The 19,420-nt window shown below is 55.0% G+C and overlaps 1 long non-coding RNA gene across 1 annotated transcript; it reads left to right on the top strand.

Moving 5' to 3' along the window:
* Window positions 1-1,586: 1,586 nt before the first annotated feature.
* Window positions 1,587-4,404, top strand: LOC109369569. Its single transcript, XR_002118765.1, has 2 exons — window positions 1,587-2,716; window positions 3,417-4,404. It is a non-coding gene; the product is annotated as an uncharacterized LOC109369569 (long non-coding RNA).
* The last annotated feature ends 15,016 nt before the right edge of the window (window positions 4,405-19,420 follow it).

Raw genomic sequence — 19,420 nt, forward strand, 5'->3', positions numbered from 1 at the left:
TAAATGGCGTTTGGCGTTGGGGGGCGGGGCGGTGCTGGAGCTCAGCCCGGGGCTGCGGGTCGGCAACGCGGCGATGCGGGAGCTCGAAGGGAGCGCTGCGCTCACGCAGAGCTGCGCGGGACGAGGAGCCGTCCTGAGAAACCCGAGTTGTGTCCAAACAAAATGCAAAAGCAATCTGTGGGGTTAAATGCAGAGCCAAGCGGGCGTAAGAGAAAGCCGCCGAAGGCATGGAAAGCACCCGCTGATCTCCTCCCAGCCCGACCAGCGCGGCACAAGTGCGAAGAGAAGCGGCCGAGGAGAAACTGCCAGCGCTGTGTCAAACGCGGTGTGTTTGGGAAGGGCAGGCGGAGCCCTTCGGCGAGGCTCCTGTGGCTCCAGTTAGAGTTCTGCAGGGCTCAGACATCAATGCTTACATTTATTTGATTGTCACAACGTGCTTGAATTCAAGAAAGTTTTCTTGAGCTCCTTGGAGAGATTTCCCAAACTATCAAGCTCTAAAGGAGTCTGCCTGGGGGCTGAGAACGGGGGAGAAGTTGGCAAGGATGGAGTTAGGAGCTTGTTTAACAGGGACATAGGTTTGTGTTCTTTTGTGTATTTCATAGCGATGGGAGGGAAGGAGGAAAAAGGAAACTATGAATAACAGGACAGCACCATCTGTGGGAATCAGGTGTTGTTTTTCAGAATAATAAAAATGAAGCTGAGTAAAAAGGGTTGTGGGACTGCAGGACGTGGGGGAACTGAGCGGCAGCAAAGGAACTGAGTTTTGGTCGGTGTCGGGGAGTGCATACAGGAGAAACAGCCCTCTGGTAATGCCTCCTGTGTCTGCGAGGGCACTGTGAGAAGAAGAAAACAAGTGGGGAAAGAGAAATGAAGGGGGTAGGGAGGGATGGGCTGGAAATGAATGAAGGGAGGGTTCTGTCAGTGTGCGGATCCACGCTGTGCTGCTTCCCGAGCGCTGCAGTTCTCATCAGGAGCTCCTAACGAGGTCGCGAACTGAGGGGCGATCAAAGGGACTGCAGGGGAGCCCAGGAAAGGCAACGAGGAGCAGAGCTGCAAGGAGGCACTGGGAGCCGCGAGTGATGTGGAGGGGATGAATAGCAGAGGTTGTTCCTCCCGCACAGCTAACGAGCAGTGGGTGAAACCTGCAGGCGGCGGGGTAAGGAGGGAGGCGTGCTGTAATTGTGCATCGGCACTGCTGTGCTGTGCAGGTCAGAGTGCAGTTATGTGAACTGCTCGTGGAGCTGCTCCTCCAGGGCTGCTCAGTGCACAGCTGGGATTCCAGTGGTGTGTTTTGTGGGTTACCGAGAAGAATGAATCTCACTGAATTCATATTCTATCTGCGTGCAGAGGATGTCAAAATTATGGAGAAAGTTGGTAACACAAAGTTGTGGCTTTTCTGGAAGGCATTCTGATGTTTTCCAAGGTCAGGACTGAGTGGAAAAAGCAGCGTGGGCTGCAGCCTGAGACCCTGCGGGGCTCTGCGGGACCCTGCAGGCAGTGCCGTCGTTCCAGGGAACCTCATAAGCTAAGGAGGTGTCCTGCTGCCCGTGCTGTTGCTGTCTCGTGCATGCCCTATCTCATAATTAAGGCCTGACCCCCAGTAACCAGGAGTACCACCTCTCTCCTCTTATCTGCCGGTCAGTGAGCAGAAATTGTGCTCCTCAGTGTTTTGGAAGCAGAAGTAACTGCTGTCTATGGGCACACAGAGCTGGAAATGATCACGCAGTGCACAGAGGTACAGAGGAGCAGGGAGGATCCGATGCTTTGGGCTGCTGTGGCTCCGGGGCTGGACAGGTCAAGGGGGAAAACACACGGTATCATTTCTTTGTATGGATCTGGGGCGCATGGAGCGATGAACAAGGCAGTGAAGTTCTTAAAAGGCTGACTTCTTTCAAGAATATGCATTCTGACTTACAAGTACCTGAAATTCCCCAGGCTGTTGCCTGGCACAGCCCTCTCCCTGCGCTGCATGCTAAGAGCTGTTCTAAAGCTTCCCAGCTGCGTGCTCTCCCGCAGCATTTGCAGGCAGGTCACAGACATCCCTTCAGTGGTTTCACGAAGCAGAATGGCTTTTTCCTGATGAAATGCACATTATGTGCCTGATTTTTGTTTGACTTTACTGCAGATATCCTGCCTGGCAAAGGGTTTTCTGGTTGTTATTTATTTCCCTTCATTTTCTGCTATAAAGCATAAGAACCCCAAACACAATATTTTTAGAACCGTGGTGTTCTGCAGTGCATTATTGCTGAGACATTTTGACATTTAAACCAACAAACAGGACGAGTCTGCACCGCTCTGCCCATCAAAGCATTTAGAGCCCCTCAGAATCTGAAGCAGCTGTTTAAATGAAAGATGAATTTTGATGTGTTGGGTTTCATTGCAGTGCTGCAGGGAAAGGTGCTCTGTGCACACCAGTGGCGGGGCAGTCAGGGAGAGCCTGGCTTGGAATGGGTTCAGACAGAAGGAAAAATGTCCAAATGGAATTATACACACCTGTGAGTTATCAGCAGGTACAAAAATGCAGCTGAGTGGCAGAGACCGAGGAGCAGCTGCTGGGGAGCAGTGATGTGGGGCTGAGCAGTGACCCCAGCAGCAAAATGCAGCCCAGGGGCAGCTCCACAAGGCAAGGCAATGGCTCAGGCCCCAGCACTGCTTCCCAACCTCTCCTGCACAGCCAGAGGTGAGAGCTGAAGCACCCCACAACAATGCTCATAAGGTATAGATACCCAGACCTCATCTTAAATGGCTTAAATAGAGCTTCAGCCCTGAGAGGATGGGAGAGGGGCTTTAAGTGGGGCTGAGTGGGGCACTGGAGGCTGATTTAGGGGTTGTGCAGGTAACAGGGCTGCCCAGGAAGGTCAGCTGGGTTTTGGTGGGAGTGATTTCAATGATGTGTGTATAGAAAGGGGTTCTGAGTGTGGGCTGTCTGCTCAGCCAGTGCAGGCAGAGGGCTCTGGGTGTGGGGCACACAGCGTGTGCAGAGCAGCCCCTCCAGTGGCTGCTCCTGGCTGCGCTGTGCTGTGCTGTGCCAGGTATGGCTGTGGCTGAGCACTGGGAGCAGAGCTGCTGCATTTGGGCTGTTCCCCTGTGGACAAGGTGATGTTCCTGAGCTGGGTCTCCTGGAGCTCCGCTTTGTGCTCTGTGTTGCTGTGACTCATTCCAGACTTTCTTCCTCTTCTTAAATGATGGGAACGCAGCTGTGGAGTCGAAAGTGTTGCACAGGCTCAGGTATAGAGATGTGAATGCTGTGTGTGAGGGCGCAGTGACTTTATGAGCTCTTTGGCTTTATGGAAAACCTGTGCTTTCAGAAGCGTGTACCTTACATGCTCTGAGGCTGCTTTCCATCTGCAGCAGCGTAATGCTGCTTTCTTCCTTTCCCCCCACCTGTGTCACAAGTTCGCGTTTCTTACAAGCAGGAACGCAGGACTGAAATCAGCTCCGACTTTCAGCACGTCCTTTGAAAGCTGATTGCCAGACTCCATCCGTGGGCGAGGTGGGTCACTCGCCGTCCCGCTGAGCAGCGCTGCTCGCCAGCATCCCCCCGTCGGTGCGTGCAGGAGCGCTGAGCACGGAGCAGCTCTGCTGCTGGGAGAGCTTCGCTGCACGGGATCGCTGGAGCCGATGTGTTGGTGCCGAGGGGTGGCGGCCTTGCAGAGAGGCTGAGCGGCTCCTGAGCTTTGGTTGCTGCCGTCTGATTGCTGGGCAGACGATGAGCTCTGAGTGAGCTCAGCAGCACTTCACCTCCAAGCCAGCGCTGCAGGTGTGGATTCAAATGCGCATTTCTGGCAATGTGCAGCACTCAGCAAAAAGCCGTTTCCTTCAGTTCCTCTTCCCAAAGCAAAAGCTCAACGCGTGGGGATGGCAAAGCAGTGCTGTTTGGTGACACGCTCCCGTCGGCGTTGTGTGCTTTCCCGACATCTCCTTCATTTGAGACTTTATCCAAACTCATTACGAGAACCAGATTAATCAATGTGTGGAGCTTCATTAACGACATCTATCTTAGAAGAGCTTTTGTGTCACGTAAGGGTGAAATTCCTGTCTTGTCAAAGTCCTGAGTGGTTCCTCTTCTTCCCCAGCTTCATCCGCTGCTCCTCCTGCCGTGTTCCTGCACAGGCAGGGCAGGAGGATGGCTGTGACAGTCAGGACGTGGGAAGGAGCCAAGAGAGAAAGCTGCAGCTCAGATCTCTGCAGCCTCGCACACGGATGCGCTTCACACCGGTGTGTTTCACTGCACTGTGTAGGAAGCGATGCACCTCAGCCGCCCACTGAATTCCACGCTGCTGCTTTTCCCCCTTTATTTCCAGTTAACTTTTGCCGTATTTGCTTAACAGCACAGACGCTGCAGTTGTGCCTCGAAGGCACCCCTCATCCAGAGGGGCAGCGCTGGGGGCCGTGGGACAGGTGGGCAGCAGCAGCTCAGCGCTCCCTTCGTGCCATCGCCGCGGGTCGGTGCGGCACAGCGCTGCTCCGCCATGGAGCTGAGCAGGGAGTGCAGCTTTGCTGTGGTCTGGTACCCCTGCAGCGTGCAGGACTGAGCTCAGCAGGGCAGTTTGGTACCCGGTGCTGCTGCGCTGCTTCGGCCTCGCGGTGCTGCTGTGGTTTCCCAGCGCGTTCCTCTTCAATTAGCGTCGTGTTTTGTTGCTGGGGAACGCGTGCGAGGAAGGAAAATAATTTAAGCTCTGCTAAATATAAGTGAGATTTCATGGGACAAGAAAAAAAAAAAAAAAAAAGGCTTCTCTAGCTTGAGGGGTATTGCTATGGCAGATTTCCGAGGCCTTCTGCAGCCAATGAAATGACCGGAGCAGCTTTAAGGGAGGAAACCACACGCTGTAGTGCAGTCACCACCTCTGGGAGTGCCTGGATTGTGTTTGAAGTGGCACTCGAGGGTATCCACATCTGTGCCTGGGCTCCTTGTCCTGTGCCACACGCCCGCTTCAAACCTTGCCCTGTTCTATCACTGCCAATAGCTTCCTTCTCATCGCTCAGTATTTTTCTCATTAACGTTCAGTCTCATTAAGCCCTCTGAGCCGAGATGCAGAACAAGAGGGTCAGCCGTGCTCCCCCTGCGTGGTGTGAGCTGGCAGTGGCTGCTGAATGCACTGCAGTGAATTCCCACTCAGTTTGGGGGGTTGCTGTGGACATCAGGTCAGGGCGAGCTGACTGGGAGCTCTGTGCATCACAGCAGCACTGGGGGCGAAGGGTTCCTCCAGGAGCACCTCTCCTGTGCTGCAGGGCAGTGAGAATGGGGAATGCCGTGGGAGGCATTCCATGTTCCAGGGGTGTGCTGGGAGTGCACCCAGGCATTGTGTTCTGTGGTGGGAGGACACAGGGATGTGGGAAACACCTGAATGCCAGAGGTGCCATCCTTCTCTGGGTCACCCCGTGCCTTCCTGCCCTCCTTTGCAGTGCCCTTTTGGTGAGCAGGGCAGCCCGTGGCAGCACGGGCTCAGCAAGAGCTGTGCTTCAGGAGGAAAGCAGGAGCAGGGCCTGCCCTGTGAGCAGCACAGGTATCCTGCTGGAGGGCTTCTGAGAAGCTCAGTTCTGAGAAAGAAGCTGATGGAGCTGTGCACAGAAATGGCTTTACTTTGCTGTCTTCTAACTCCCTTTTCCAGTGGGCTGCAGTTGGGGTCAGGGTGCTCTGCAGGGGTTCGGTCATCAGGATGCACGGTGATGGTTGGGGCTGCCTTGGGAATGCCTGACTTCACGGGGGGCTGCGAGAGGCTGGAGGCTGAGATGTGAGGGGATGCTAATGAGAGAGGGGAGGCAGGTCACATAAATAACATCATCCAGCGTTTGCTGCGAGCAAGCAGAATGTGAGCAGGGGAGAAATCTGTCTTTGTCAGGGACTCCTGCTGATCCATTTCTCCACGATCAGCCACAAGTGAAGTTAATCTGCTTATGCAGCAGCTGAGGAACGGAGATGCCCTCGATGCCCTCATCTCATCCCCACGAGCAGCTCGAATCTCACAGGATGAGGGGAGCACGAATTCCACGAGCCCTGGGCTGTGCCCATCCCTCCTTGCGGCGTTTCTTCTTTCCCACGAGTCCTGCTGGGAGCTGGGGCCGTGGCCTGGGGCTGAGGGGATGCTCTGATGTCCTCCGTGCCCAGGCTGTGCTCTGCTGAAGGCACGCTCTCCCCCCAGGAGCGCGGTGCTGGAAAGAGGGAAAGAGGAAATCTTTTCCTTCTGCCCCAGTTTGAAACCAAGTGGTCGCTTGTTACATTCAGTTTGTAAACGTTAGTAACAGATGCTTCCCTTTTGCTTTCTTTCATTTGAGTATCGTTCAGGACATCTCCTTTGTGATAACTTCACAAGGGCTCACCAGAATGAATCGCTGGTGCCATCCTCTGATTCAATATTTATTTCTGCACAGAGGCCCTGGGACACAACGTACACTAAACAGAAGCTCTGAATTAGCAGGGAGTTGGACGAGATGTTCCCCCAACCCAAAGCACACGGTGATGCTGCATCACATCCCGTGTGCTCAGCACTGACCTGTGCTCCTCATCCTGTGTGCACTTTCACTACGGCCATTTAATTAGCAGTGAGCTAATCAAGGCCTGCCTTCTTGTAAGTGCTCGCAAGGTCGTTGCTATGTAAATGGTTGCCATTAATCTCCCAGCACTGCTACCTGCTCTCGCAGAGCTGCAGCACCAGGCTCGGTGCTGGGCAGGATCCCAGCTGGGTTGGAGCTGCCTGCACATCAAGCTGAGCACACAGCCATGCATTCACGGGGCAGTGGATGGGTCAGCAGGACCTGCCCACCCCCCACCTGCTGCCTCCTACAAAGGATGCTCTTTTCCTAAGCCCCAACCTGAGGGTTTCTCCTTGTTGGCACCTTGTGGCCATATCCAGTCCTCATCACCTGAACTCCGTCAGCAGTTTCTCAGCCTCCAAATGTTAATTAGATTAAAGTGTTTAAAAATCACTTTCATAGAGAGGCATGAGCAGAAAGCAAGACGCTTCTCTCCATTTGGGAAGGCAGGAGTCACGTACCGTCCCAGGTAATTGGTTCAGCTGAGTCTTGGATGATTTGGTTATTTCAGCATGGCTGGGATCTGACCGTGTGCCCGTCATTGCAGCGGAGCTGTGGGAGCAGGAGGAGGTGTGCAGTGCTCTGTGAGTGCCTGCACCTCTCCTGGAGGTGTCCTCTGCCAAAGGACAGGCAGACACCCCGCACTGCTGTGTGGTGGGAGCAGCAGGCAGCCTCGGAGGGGAGTTATTGCTGAGCACCTCTTCCACAGAGGCCAACATGAGCTGGTTTGAGGAGGACTGCTTCCTCAGCCCATTCCTTAAGGCAGTTTCTGCCCCAGCATTGCTCCGCAGCCTCACCATTTGTCTGTCTCTGGGTTCCCCCGTTGCGTCCCTGCCTGCTGTCCGTGGGGCACAGCTGAGCCCACACATCTCACACTGACAGCTGCTGCCAGATGGGCACGGAGAGGTGCTGCCATGGGGACCCACTGCCAGCCCGGCGGGCAGCGCCTGCAGGGTGAGATGCAAACAGCTGGGAAATTGGGGTCCTCAGCTCATTACAACGACCGGTCTGACTCCGCAGAGAACAGCTGAAAGTCTCAGATCCCTATCTGGGTATTTGTGCACGCGGGCACGGCTGTACCTGTAGCTTACCCCACGTTTGGTCCTTCCTGAGCTCGAGCCATTCCTCAGCAGGCAGGAGCTGCGATGGGCACCTCGACGCATGCAGTGCTGCCCAGCAACAGGCGGTGTGTCTGCCTGCCTCTTCCCAAGGCAAAGAGTTTTTGTCTTCCAAAAACTGGGGCCATTGAAATCTATTTGTTGGACACCGAGTCGGAAGGGCTAGGTTCTTTGTTTGGTAAAGGACATGCTAGAAACTGCTGGTTCAAAAAGATTAGGCATAGTAATCAAAGCATAATTGCTATTAATAGTTATCTTCCTAATCAGACTTATCTCTACTGCTCCTCACCTCCGAGGGATCTTTTCCTTTCTACTGGAAATGCCGCCGTCACACGCAAAGCAGGAGGGGAGCTGCTCTCAGGACCACACCTGGCCACTACTGGTGGTTACAGATGTGCAGTGCTGTGGCTCCCAGAGCCCCGAGGAGCAGATCTGGTTCAGCTCCTGCTGGCCGTGCGGCTGCAGCGCTCTGCTGCAGGGCTGTGGGTTCTGTGGGACGTGGCTCTGGCCCACGGCAGTGCTTTAGCAGCCCTCCCCTCACCGAGCTGCCGTGCATCCTGGCGCGGTGTTGGTGCTGCGTGTGCATTTCTGGTCCTTCTGTTCCTACCTTCTTCCTGCACCTTTTTTTGCCTTTTTTGCACTCCCCCCACGTGCAGCTGTGCACTGACGGGAAAACTCCCCAGTGCTCCGTCAGCCCTTTGAAGAGCAGTTGTGTTCTTCCGTGTCGGCTTAATTACCGCATCCCGCTGGGACCTGGTGGCCCTGTGGGAAGGGAGGAGGAGGCAGCTCTGAACATGGGATTCAGCCTGGGATGAGCTCAGGGCACTGCTGCCCTGGTGGGGCACCTGCCAGCCATGCAGCTGTTGGGGACAGGACCCTACAGAGCTTCCTCTGGGGGCTGAGTTCTTTAGCCGTGGTCTGGCAGAGCCCTGCACAGCCTGCTCAGTTGGTATTGGCTGAAGCAGTCACGGTTGTCTGTGCCCTGCAGGGGCTGCACAAATGCACAACGGCAAATCAAAGCTCATGGATGCCAGCTCTGCCTGGGAAAACTCCTGTGCCATTCACCCCTTGGCTTCTCTGCGCTCACAGGTGTATTGCAGTTTTATCGTGCCCTAAGTCCTGTGCCTATCGATGGGGCTGTGCTCACCTGGCCGTTGCCAGCATGGATGAGCTGAACTCAGAGCATGAGTGTTGCAGGAAATTCCACACTGCTTTGCACACCCAAGCACCTTCACTGCCCAGAAACACACTCATTTCCTGAACTTAACAGAGAGTGGTGGGGCTTTGCCTTGGTGATGCCACGGCCATTAGTTAGCAAGCACTAAGCATCACAGGGAGTGCGGTGGGATGAGGACACAGGATTTGGGCAGGCAGAGAGCAGCACCCTGCTGCATCCTGAGCTGTGCTGCTGCATCGCTGCCTGCAGGCACCCTGCGGCCGGGCAGCGTTCAGCTTGAGATCCTGCTTGCTTTTCAACAGCGTGTTACAAGATGGGCTGTTAAACTCTGTATGGATCAAAGCAGTGTTTTTCCTGAGTAGACAGGATCACATCACCCCTGTGCTTTTTTTTTTACAAAAATAACTCCCAGATGTAACCATTGTGTCATGGTACATTTATGAAATCTGGCAGTATTGCATGATGTGTGGGGTTTTTGTAGATAACAGTAAAGCCATGTGCCAGCCTCAGCTCTGACCCACATGCCTGGTGTGTCCCAGCTTCTGGGCTCCGTGTGCCCCCAGCAGCACCAGGAACAGCCCTGCTGCTGCCAGGGTGTAAACAGCAGGATGGAATCTTCTTCTAACAACAGCATCAAAGTACCTGATGGCACCCAACTGCATGGACGAGGGCATTCAGGTTGTCCAAGGAGGCTGTGGATGCTCCCCATCCCTGCAGGCATTCAAGGCCAGGCTGGATGTGGCTTTGGACACACACAGCAGCCTGGTCTGCTGGTTGGCGACCTGCACACAGCAGGGGGATTGAAATGAGATGATCATTATGGCCCTTTTCAACCCAGGTTATGGTTCTATGATGCAGCAGTCAGACAGTTGCCTGAAACTGAGCAGAAACACAACATTTCCTGGGCTTCTGCACGGGTCTGCTGCTGCTGGAGAGCCACAGCATCAAACATCCCTGGAGCTCAGCTCTGTGCAGCCAGCTCTTGCTGCTCACACTGAGCCCATGGGATCTGCAGCCCCGGGCAGGACCTGCACCCAGCAGTGATGTCCCTCCTCACACACAGCTGCAGCAGAAGCACATCCGTCTGCTCCGCTGTCAGCTCCCGGTGTGAAGCCAGCTGGGCTCTCCAATCTCCAGTGAAAAATGAGAACTGAAATACTTCCCACTTTGCAGCTCTTTTACATTTATTCGTGGCCCTTTAATGCTGGCAAATGGTGGTAGAAAAATCAGAGATGGGTTAAACAAGCTCTGGGAAATGCTTTCCCTTTTTTTCCGAGGAAGGGCTGCAGTCGGTGCCCATTGGCTGCTTCTGTTCCATTACTCTCTCCGCTTCTCTGGGTGCCCTCTAAGGCTGCAGCACTGTCTGGAGATAGGGGCTGTACACTACAGCACCCCACACAACGTTCTCTGGTGCCAGCCCCTGTGGGTGGGTGGGACTGGGTGCCAAAAGCCTTCTGCAGCAGCAGGGCAGCACACAGGGAGGTGTCGAGGGTGCTGTGCTGCACATCACGCCTGTCAGCCCTCTTATAATGGGGGAAAGCGATCAAAACCCTTCAATCAAAAAGAGCTTTTTCATGGGGAAAAAATGAAGAAATGCCCTACAAAAGGGAGAGGGCATCCAAGGCTTTCTACTGGTCATGCGTGCTTCCAGCCATCAAAGCATATGGCGGGCGATGAGAAGTGACACGTGGGAGCTTGCTTACGTCTCATGTCAGGAGGCAGTCGTTATGGGGGTTGTAGTCGTAAGCCTGAATTAACACAGGTTTCTCTCATTGTGGAAGACTGTCTTGTCTGGGTCTTTTGTGAACGTGGAGCACGTGTGGGCTGGGTGTGCTGCAGGGCTGCAGTGGGGCTTGGGATGGCAAAGCTTTGGGTGCGCTTGGGTGGATGTGAGCTGGATGGAGAGCTGTGCCATCATGCACCAGAACCATCTTCACACGTCATTTGGGTGGCTGTCCACCGGGACTGTCTTCTCTCACAGAGAAGTGCATCTAGAACAACGCTAGAGAACTAAGCAGTTCAACTCCAAAAGCGAGCAGGTAAAATGCAATCTACCTTCGTGCTTTGTGAAGGATTGCTGAACTTAAGACAACCTGGGAAACTTGCAAAACCTGCCAGGTGCAGTAAGGTGCTCCATGTGCACACCTGCTGGGCTTCTGCAGCGCTGTGCTTGGGCTGCTGGAGCTGCTGCCCCAGCGTTGTGCCAAGGAGCACCAGCACCGCCCGACCTGCCCACTGCAGTCGGGGTAACAGATGTAACCCATTTGTTGGGCGCCCGAAGGGCTCTGGGAAAAGGTCAGCGATTAGCATACAGATGACATACTTTAAAAGTGGATTAAAATAGCACAATTCATCAGATTTAAACTAGGAGGAAGCCCAACGCTCTGTGTTAGGGGTGGGGCTGCTTGCGTAACCTCCCTGAGCGTTGTGGCCCATTTCTGGGGAGCTCTGCAGAGTGCAGGTGGTTCTGCATGCCCCCTTGTTTGCGTTGTTGCTTTGCAATAAAATATTCACACTTGGGTTCAAGGGAATCGAGGTCCTCCTCTGTGATCAGCACAACGCGGGCTGGGCTGGGCTCCCCTTGGCTTCTGGCTCTCACCACCACTCTTCCTGCTGTCTGTCTGTATGAAGGCAGGGATGGGCTGAGCAGAGGCTGCTGGAACTCCAGAGCTCCCATTAGAACATTCTGGAGCTACAAAATTTCCATGCAATCGCTGCTGTTTCCTGATCGCTTTATTCCCTTTTGACAAGGTTTCTGTCACTTCTTCCCTGTGCACAGACAACGTGAAGCCTTTAAGTCTTTTTGAGCGGCTACTGAGGTGGAAACAGCTGTGCTGAGGCGGATGCTTTGAGGCCGATCGTGGTTCCCAAGGACAGGATCAGCAGAGGAGACCTGAGTTTTGTCGGAATGGAGAAGTGGAGAAGATCTCCATAGTGTAGAATAGTTCTCTATTCTATTCTATGCCCCGCTCTCTGATGGAAACCCCAAAGAATGCCTCTTCCTGTGCTGATCTCCTCCCTGCCCGATGGCAGGGCAGGGCAGGGCAGCTGGCTGCCATGTGCTGGGTGTGCTGGCAGCAGGTCAGCCTGCATTCGGGTGCACCGCCTGCCCCGCTGCGCTGCCTCCTGCAGCACCTGCATCAGGAGCAGCCGTGGGCTGGGTGCCCCCATCCATCATCCCCTGGGGCAGCACCTCCTGCGGTGCTCAGTGGGGCCGGGAGGGCCTTGGGGTGCAGAGCCACAGGTAGGGAAATGGTTCCCACGCCCGTCACCAGGACTTTTGTGAGGCACGGCTCTGCATGGCAGTGATAAAGCCGCTGCTGTCACCGAGCAGTCGCTGAATGACACAGCCTGAGGAAAGCAGGCTATGGGAGGAGGGATGGGGAGCGAGGCGCAAGCTGGTGGAGAAAATAGGCTGTGCGGCATCTCGGAGCGGTGTGCTGGGTGCTGCGTGGCTGCCGCAGGCCCTGCTGAGAGTGGGAGTGCCGAGTGCATGCAGGGGAGGGGTCCCCCAGGCGGGTGGGGGGGTCGGGCTGGGGCTGCACCCCCACCTGGTTACTGTTGCTTGGGAAACCTCTCCTGCAGCATCTGCTCAGCACCGCGCTTCTGCCTCCAGATAACGGCGTCACGGGGCTGCGCTGGGGAGGAAGATAAAAACCACACAGGTGCAAGGGAAAGGATGGAAATATTCTGAAACACTTCGAGAGAACAAGTACCTAAAAATATTTGTGTTTTCACAAGCAGCATGGCAGGGACAGGCTGGCAGAGGTGTGGCCATGTGCCCCAGCCTGCACTGTGCTGGGCGCCAGTGGTGGAAATAAATGATAAAGTCCCCCAGGTTTCAGGGTTTCACCTGGGGTGCAGGAGGGGCCCCACTGGAGTGCCTCTGTGCTCCTCAGGCAGCGGGGACAGGACAGGACAGGACGGGATGGGATGGAGCTGTGTTTTCCTGCAGAAGGTCTCTCTGTGGGACTGTGGGCACTGCTCGTGCTGAGAAAGCTGCTCCACCAGGAGAGAAATCCAAGCATTCCTTTAAATATTCACCACTTCCTCTTTACAAGAATGTAGATAGTTTAAACCTCTGTCCCATGGCTCTGCCATGCTCAGGGGGAGATGCATCCAGGTTCCCTGCACCGCAGCTCCTGCAGCCATGTGGATGGGGTGGAGATTGATGGTTGGGGTGGTGGGCTCAGCCTCCCTGCCCTCCTAACCCCTTCTCCTTAGTCATGCCTTAAGGTGAGCAGAAGCCAACCGCCAACCTCTCCCTCGGCGACTTCTCCTCACTGTGCAGAGCTGGAGCTGCCTGGAAGAACCAGAGCCCCTCCTGCTCCTGGGACGGGTGCCCTGGGGGTCTCCATGCAGCAGCAGAACACCCGGTGGCCCCGCTGATCCACCAGCCCGTGTGCAGCCGTGCCATCCAGCGGGAGGACAAACATCTCCTCGTGCTCCACATCTTCTCATCTGAAGCTCCGGGATTCTTAATTACCCTGCAGCTAATACATTTCATCCGGCCATTACAAATTATTCACTCACCACAATGTGGCAGTTTAATTTGCCTTATTTATCTCAATCATTTTGCATGAGACAGAAGTGCTTCAGAGGAGTTCATTGCGCTTCGGTTCCGTCTGTGTGCTGCAGGTAAAGGCTGCACAGTGCTGTCCTGCATGAGGACGAGCTTTGCAGGCAGCCAGCCTGACTGACAGCCCCCAAACAGGACAAACAGGAACTCTGCTTGCCTCTTGTGTGTCCTAATGGGAATTACTTTAAAAGTGCCTAACCTTCAAGCACAGAAGAGGGGAAAAACAAATACCCCCCTCCATGTGCGTTCAGTCATGTTGAGCACATGCTTTGCTGCTTCTTTCCTTTTTTAGTTTAGAAATGTCAGCACTTTCCGTTCCCATGGGAACCTCATCTATTCTCTTTCCAACTCGCTGTGTTGGAGATGCTGGGACCTGAGGTCTGTGGCCGTTCTGTGCCCCCTGATGTCCCCTGCACAGCTGTGCCACCGCAGCGGACGGGCAGAGGCAGAGAGGAGGGGATGGGCTCTGGAGCAGCACGGCATGCTGGGCTCACTGCAGCTCCTGCTGCTTCGGGAGAAGAGTTTGGGAAGCATAAGTACAGTGAAATGTCTTTCCGATGGTGGAGCTCAGTCACTCGGAGTAAAACCTGATTGTCTGCTGTGCAAACCTCCCCAGCTTGTCTGGGACCAACCTAGGAGGATGCATTTGGTCCTGCAGCTGTCCGTAGCGTGGGTAGAACACGAGTGATGGACGTGGGAGTCCCACTGGCCAGCACCTCTCAGGCTTTACATCGTGCACCAAGCAAGCACTGCGCTCGCTGGGTTTATGGGTGCAAGTTGGCACTAAAGGATGCTTATCCTCACTGCTCGGATTTCAGACACTGGAAATCTGTGTGAAGCCTTCTGCAGGTGCGCTCTGTCTCACCTGCTCCCTCGGCTGCCATTGCTTCTCAGGATCCATCCAGGCGGCCGAGGCCATCAGCTCTCCCCAGCTCAGAGATGCTGCTCTCAGGGAGGTGCCTGCCCCCCGTCTTTGCTCTCTGCTCGTTCTTGCTGCTGCTTGCAGGTGCAAACACGCGATCGCAGCTTGTCAGAGCTGCCGCACGTCAGAGCTGTGAGCAGCAGCACAGGGTCAGTATCCCGGGGATAAAGGGAAGGGCTCTGAGGGCATCGTGCCCCGGTCCTGGGCAGTGAAACATGAAGCCTCCCTCACTGCCCCGCTGTCACACTGCCTGACCACAGCCCCCGTGCCTGCAGTTTGCTCCTGGTGCCACTCCAGGACGTCCTGATGTCCCCTCTCCCTCCAACACACTCACGCAGTGCTGGGGGCTGCAGAGCCCTTGTGTGAGCACTGAGCTGCGTGGCCGTGCTGTCCCCATTGGGGCTGAGCACATGGTGCTCACCAGAAGGATTTTGCCACACTGTGCCGTCACATTTTCAAAGCATGGAGGTTAATTGCTGTCTGCTTCCAAGGCCTTCATCTCCTTTTTAACTCCTCTTTCTTTCATGTTTCCTTCCTGCTTTTTGAAGAGCAATGTTTGCACATCTCTGTTTGCATGGATGCCAAGCAGTTCTGGGCTCAGGAGCACAAAGAATGCATGGACGCAGCCTGGGTGGCCGCAGCCCACTTGTGTCATTCCCCCCTGCCATTCCTGCACCAGGGATGCATAAATGGTTGCCGACATTTCAGAACCCAGTTAATAGAGATGCCAATTGCTTTCCCAAACACACTTACACCAGGGTGTTTTTTTTTCTTATGGGAACGGCTGGTTTTTCTATGCACAATACCCATTCTTTAATTTCTTTTCTGCAGCTAAGCACAATCTCTGGATCCCAGGCAGCAGTGGGAAATCTGGAGGGAGAAGGGAATCTCACACTGACTCTAAATTAAGGGATAATTTTATACGAGGGGAAAAATAAATCCGTTCAAAGCAGAAGCAAAACCCCCGGGGCTTCCTGAAGTGGGAGCACACCCAGCTCCCAGCTCCCAGTGCTGACCTGGGCTCCTGCTGTCCAAACACCACAACACCCAGGGCAGTTTCCGGGGTGGCTGCATGTGAGCACATGTGCCCACTGCCTTCCCAGGTGGGCTCACAGCCTCCATCATGCACTGCTTTGTCTCTTCCCACCCAGGGGATGCAGTAAATGCACAGACCTCAGAAATGCAGGGGATTTCCGCTCCCTATTCTCATTTCTGTGAGCACACAAATGATCTTTGCTGCGCTCTTGCAGCTGAAATGGCCAAAAAATCTGCGCTTAAACTCATGGTGATCAGGAGCAGTCAATGTTCCACCCAGGCTGCTGGATTCTCAGCTCAGACACAGAAGCACTTCGGGGGTCTGTTTTCTTCAAACAAAAGGGTTCCAGTAGCTTTGATGGAAATGATTATAACATATTTAAGAGAAAAACAAAAGCGTGCTGAGAGAAGAGATGCTGCCTGGAATGCTCTCACCGTGTGTGTGCACCTGCCTTGTGCTGTGCTCCTGGCAGCAGAGCTTCAGCTGCTTCTGCCTCCGGGAGGGATGTGGGGTGCAGGGAGGCAGCTGTGGGGTGTGGGGCGTGTGCAGGATGCGGGATGAGGGACGTGGGACACAGGGATGTGGGACATGGGGATGGGGGAGCTGCTGTGCCCCCAGCCCTGCAGCAGTGGCAGCGAGGCAGCGCTGAGCGCAGCCATGCCACGAGTAGTTGAGATTAAATCTAAATGAAATCCAGCGCTTGTCAAACCTTATGATGTTACCACGAGGGGATGCAGCGGCGCTGGGCTATTTGCTGTTAATAGGGTCAGGTTGCTGCTGAACAGACTGGCTCTGCCTCGGGGCAGCTTACCTCCCTGCTGACCTCCGGAGGGGTTTTGGGAGGGCTCCCAGCGGCTCCGGCCCCTCTGTCCATGCACGAGGCCGGGCAGCAAGCTGATGAATTGGTGCTGGAGGACGTGCTGAGGTTTCTCTGCTCTCTGTGCAGCAGCTCAGAGCTCAGAACTCGGTTCTGCTCCCTTGAGCCCACTGAAACCCAGCGCTGTCCTGGGGGCAGCGGGACCAGAGCCCCACGCAGAGCAGGAGCTCCACGGGCACATAAAGGGTGGAGGTCAGCAGAGCTTCACAGAGTCACGGTGCCCAAACCTGCTGGATTCTGTATCCAGGTCCCTCAGGCTTCTCTGAACATCCCTTTCTGATGTGTTTACCCACACTTCACTTCTTGCATGAGCCTCAGAGGCAGCACTGAAAATTGTGCCTGAGATCAGGGGGTGCCACACACGGCATGGAGAGCAAAAACCCCCAGGGCTGTTTCCCTGCTGTCTTATTTCTGACCCCTGCTGAGCACACGCTGCTGCACGTGCCTCACATTTCCAAGTGTTCTTTTGCAATCAGGAGATATATATATCTTTTTTTGACAGAGACTGTGATTACTTCTTAGTCACGGAGATTGAGAAGCAGGACTTTCAGAAATAACACCGTGGAGTACCAGCACCGAGCAGCGCTGCCGGCACACACCGTGCTCCCAGGGAGCAGAAACCCTTCTGTCTGCCCCGGCAGCATCAGCAGCAGTCTGGAAATAGAATTATAGGAATGTTCTAAATGGATTTCTGGGCTGGATTCAGAACGATTCCCATTTGTATTCCCTAGATAGAACACAGAGCGTACCTTGCTAGCCAAAAAATGCCGAGAGCATCACCTCCACGGGTACCCAAGGAGACTGAGAGCTGTATTTGCACTCTGAAGGGTTTGTGATGCAGCTGCTGCCAAGGCAGTGACTCAGGAGGAGGACAGAGCCCTGCGTGCCCCATCACAGTCCTCCGATCTACAGCCTCTGCTGCGAGCACACGGAGCAAAGCCTTTTGTGTCGCACTTATCATCAGCTCTGCAAGAAGGAAAAAAGTCAAAGCAGTTGTTTGCTGTGAATTGCTGGCTTCAGCAGTCGCACTTCCGTGCTGTCTCTCTCCTTCACAAGTGAAGAAATCCTTGTGCAGAAAGCCTAACAATGATCTTCAAGGCCAAAAAAGGCCAACGACTTGGAGCCCGTGGGGCAGCTTACAGGAGGTGCAGGAAGGAAATGTCTTGCCAAGAAGCCCCAGAGCCCACAGGACGCAGCCAGGGATGGAGGTGGGGACACATCCCCGGCCCACATCCCCACCCAGAGTGACACCCTCCCTGGTTCTGCTCTCGCTGGGTGCTATCACCAGCCCCCACCCTGGGATGCTCCTTCTCAGGGTGACATTTGGGCCCAAGAAACAGTGTAGCACGCTGTGACATCAGACTGAGGGCTGTAAATGTTGTGAGCGCAGAAATTCCACAGCTGTAAGACAGCGGTTCATGGGGGCTCACTGCTGGTTCCCGCTGAGCAGAAGCTGTGTGCCCCACATTGCCCCACATCGCCCCACTGCCAACTGTGCCCTTCTGGCTGGGGGTCTCTGGGGCCGAACATTGCGACTGCCCGGGGCTCAGCTCTGCAGTCACCTCCCAAAATCGCTTCCTAGAGCAAAAACTTTGTGCTGGGAGGGAAGGAGACTGCAGCCTAATGAGCCCATCCCCTGGGTGTCAGCAGTAATTAATCTGCATCGCGCTGCAGGTTCCCACCTCCTCCTAGCAGGCTGAAATGTTATCCTCTGGTTATAATTGCAAATCACGGTTACAATTTTACATGCCTGGAGCCGGGAGGCTCCGTGCTGCAGCCTGTCCCCCTGGGGCTGCTGCTGGGGCAGCACAGGCACAGCCCAGGGACCCAAAGCACGTGCCTGCTCAGGGCGCACAGCATTGCCAGCACCCAGGAGGAGAACACAGCTGCCACTGCTGCCCTGGGTACCAAACACGATGCGTTCCAGCCTGCTTCCTGCTGCAGACAGCTCGGGAGAATGGGCCGGGCCCTGTGAGTTCAGCTCATTTGGAAGTATAATAACAACGATGCCGGCGCTGCTGGCCATGTAAATGATGAGCAAACCCCGAGAGCTGGGCCACGGTGAGACATCTGGTCTGCATGGCACCGGGGCTGTGCCAGAGCTCAGGTAATAAGAACCATTGTTTTGCTGTATTTCCAGAGTGCTGGCTGCAGAGCAAAGCAGAGCTGACAGCCTCATTTCTCAGCTCTGGGTGGAGAAAACACAGAAAGTACCCGAACAGAAATGGGTGCATTCAGACAAGAAACGGCAGCAGAGCAGAGGTCGGTGCTTTGGTCATCGTGAGCACCAGCAGCAGCAGCACCAGCAGCTCTTGCTGACAGACATGCAGGTTTTGTTCTCCACGGCTCAAGCACCACAATCAGAACAAAGCAAGTTGTTTATTGCAATGATGCGCACAGAACGTGTGACAATTTCTATTGAAATACCTGAGAGAGGTAAAGGGAAGGGCACTGCTGTGAACGGAAGGCTGCTTTGGGCCTGTGGGGTGAGCCTGGCAGCAGTGCTGCTCAGAGTGTGGTCATGGGGAAGTTGTGCTGAGCAGAGAGCAGCACACACAGCACTTGGCATCAGGTGTGCATCTGGAAATCTGCCTTTGGGAGCTTAGATGTGCAAGGCAGAATGTGAGCGCCGGGCATTGGTAGGATTTAGGGAGTGAATTATTAAAAAGGGGGAAAAAATGACATTACTCATCAAAACTGCACACTGATTGATCAAAGCAGTTTTCTGGAGGCATCTCCCAGCCCTGGGGCTCTGCGGGCAGCAGCCCTGCACGCAGCACCGCTCCTATCAGCAGCGATCCTTCTGAGCCCGCAGGAACGGAGCCTCCGCACAGCCGCTCCTTCGCTCGGGGCGCAGATCGCACAGCCTTCGTGCCACGGGCGAGAGGCGGCCGACAAAAGCGCGGCTGCGTGGCATGAATGCCGCTTTCATTAAGCGCTCAGCTGGCTCGGGAGCGTCTGCTCTGTGTGAAAGCGGCACCTGCCAACGCTGAGGATCCCATTCTTCATTAACAGCTCAGCTGGTTCAGAAGGGGAGCTCTGAGGCGGCCGAACAATGCCTTCGGAGCGCGTTCCGTGACAAAGCGGCAGCTCCTCCGGCGAATACGAGCGGCTTTGTAACGGTGCCCAGACGGGGGAGCCGGTCCGGCCCCGCGCCGTGCTGTGCGGGGCCGTGCG

Source organism: Meleagris gallopavo, chromosome 12, assembly GCF_000146605.3.
Source record: "Meleagris gallopavo isolate NT-WF06-2002-E0010 breed Aviagen turkey brand Nicholas breeding stock chromosome 12, Turkey_5.1, whole genome shotgun sequence".
Taxonomy (NCBI): domain Eukaryota; kingdom Metazoa; phylum Chordata; class Aves; order Galliformes; family Phasianidae; genus Meleagris; species Meleagris gallopavo.